The sequence below is a fragment of the Pteropus vampyrus genome, unplaced genomic scaffold, assembly GCF_000151845.1.
Source record: "Pteropus vampyrus isolate Shadow unplaced genomic scaffold, Pvam_2.0 Scaffold450, whole genome shotgun sequence".
Lineage (NCBI taxonomy): Eukaryota > Metazoa > Chordata > Mammalia > Chiroptera > Pteropodidae > Pteropus > Pteropus vampyrus.
The window spans coordinates 400,253-402,716 of NW_011889231.1; positions in this window are offsets into that span (position 1 = coordinate 400,253).

Sequence of the window (2,464 nt, forward strand, 5' to 3'; positions counted from 1 at the left end):
GTCTGCAAGACCAGGAAGCCAACAAGAAGCAAAATAGGGTTTCCAGGACAGGAACTGCAGTATAAGTAAATATGAATCCCAGTCAGCTTAACTAGTTCATTCTTTTTTTGATGAGAACGCATAACCCTGCATTGCGTGCTGTCCAAAGCCTGCAGTCATTCTATGGCCACACTTTTTAACCGTGCTTACAATGGAGTGATGAGGTGGAAACACCTAACCTGTCAACGCCAGACAGCAAGTCTACCAGCTAGACCTTGGCCTCTGGCACTCACCGGCAGCCTCAGGGCTGGTGGGGTTCAATGGCAGGGCTATTCCTATGGCTAAGCTGGTAAATGCCAGACAGGACGCGATCTCAGAAAAACAAGCAAGTGCTCATTTCTAGACAGGTCAACCAAACTATGACTGGTGAGTGGGGGACACATCAGAATGACCCAGGTTTTGGAGCTCTGCTGAGAGCAGTGCTGTAGCTTCAGGAATGAGGCCGAACCCCAATTACCTGAATGTGCACCTGCGGTGTTATCTGCATGGCGCCACTCATTGTGGGTCACTCACGTGTCGGCTAGAGAGTCTCACATTCCCCGTGAGCACGAAGGTGGAAGCCACACCGGGCAGGACACGGTCTTCCCAAGCCAGGGCCAGGGTCTTCCGTGCTGCGTGGCCAGGGAGGCGTGGTGGGGGAGATGTGACCTTGGCAGGGGCTGTGACCGAGAGGCGTGGCTTGGGCGTGGCCGGGAGGCGGGGCAGGGAGGCTCTGGGGCTTGTGCTCTTGGTGGACGACACTGGGAGGTCTGATTCTTGGTGGACGACACCGGGAGATCTGATTTTATTGAGAAGTGAACAATAGGCTGACGTGCACTAGCAGACAGCCGTTTTGCTTACCTGGAACGCACAGTAACAACGGTCAGGGAGAATCCCCCTGGCCCTGCACATCACAGATTCTCATGTCACATGGGGACCTCTGAGACCGTGGGCCCAATTAGCACAGTGCTCATTAATTATAGGCTTCTGAAAGCTTTTATTTTCAAAGTTTAGAAGCACTAGTGACGACCTCGATATGTCTCATCCTGCACCTCCTTAGCTCTCCTTGCCGCTGGGGGAGGACATGTTGTAACTCTGATCTGCTACCGGTGTTAACTAAAAGAGCATTTTAAACGATGATGCCTAGGTGGCAATTTTTTCTTGGACTGTGTGACAGGAGCAAAAAATAACAGTTTTCTAAACTTCTCTGCCCCTCCTGGTAAAGGTTTATGCATAGGGCCCTCTGCACCATATCTTGCCCACCCAGGCCCGCCGTGCACACTGCAGAAAATGAGCTAAGAACCAGAGAAGCAGATCAGGGCCGAGGGCCACCCTGGGAACAGCAGGGGATTATTTATGGCAGAAAACTGAGGGGAAGGGGAAGCAGGAGGCACAGAGAGTGTGGTATTAAAATGGCTGACATTCGTGGAGGCCCTGCCATTGGCCAGGCACTGCCGTAAACACTGCGCAGGTCAGTTCACTGACCTTCGTGACCACCCAGAAGGCACTGCGGGAGGCCCTGCTAGTTATCTACCCAGCATCCCACCCCCTTCTTCCTCATTAAGAACATTCGGCGTCATTCGCAGGCAACGTCACAGTGAACCTTACCTTACAAGCCTCCCTTGCAGCGGTTCTGAAAAATGAGGTGCCAGTGAACATCGGCTGGGGCTTTGGGGCGCTCCTGCACTAGACACCAGTGCAGCTCCTTCCCGCTCCCCTTCCCATGTCTTAACTATGGGCACGGTGGCTCAAAAAATGAGCGAACGGCCCAGAAAATTACATCGTCGAGTTCTCAGCCTACAGCCACCCACCACCCACCACCCACCACCCACCACCCGCTGCCCACCACCTGACTTCTTGTATGAGAACTCAATAACCAGATTTGAGTAATCCGTGGTTCCCTTTCCTTGTGGCCAAGTTCATTCTACATGCTGCTAACGGCCATCGTCAGCACGCAGAGAAGAAGACCGTGCCTCAGCGAGTGTAGACTGCCCAAGGTCACGCGGTAGGAGGGGAAGGCGAGGGTGAGGAGCCCGCTTGTCTTAGCCGACCCAGAGGCCGCCCGGAGCGCACTTTTTACTGCAAACGTGCTTTCCCTTCGGCATGTCTTTTGGACCGTGGTAAAGATTTAGGCGGCTCTTATTTAATTCTAGGTTGTTGAACACTGGTATATATGCATTTTTAATTTTGCTTTTTCGATTCGAGTTGACGGTCTAATCCTATGCCACATTGGTTGCAGGCGTGCAGCATAGCGGTTAGACGGTTACGTGATTTACGAGGTGATCACATGACCAGCCTGGCACGCACCTGGCACCGCACGCGGTCATTACATTACTGAGTTCGCTCGCTGTGCTGTGCCTCGCATCCCTGTGACTAGCCACATTTTATATGTTAGTGATACAATATATGAAAAAAAAAACCCACTTACTACATACCTGGCATGTTT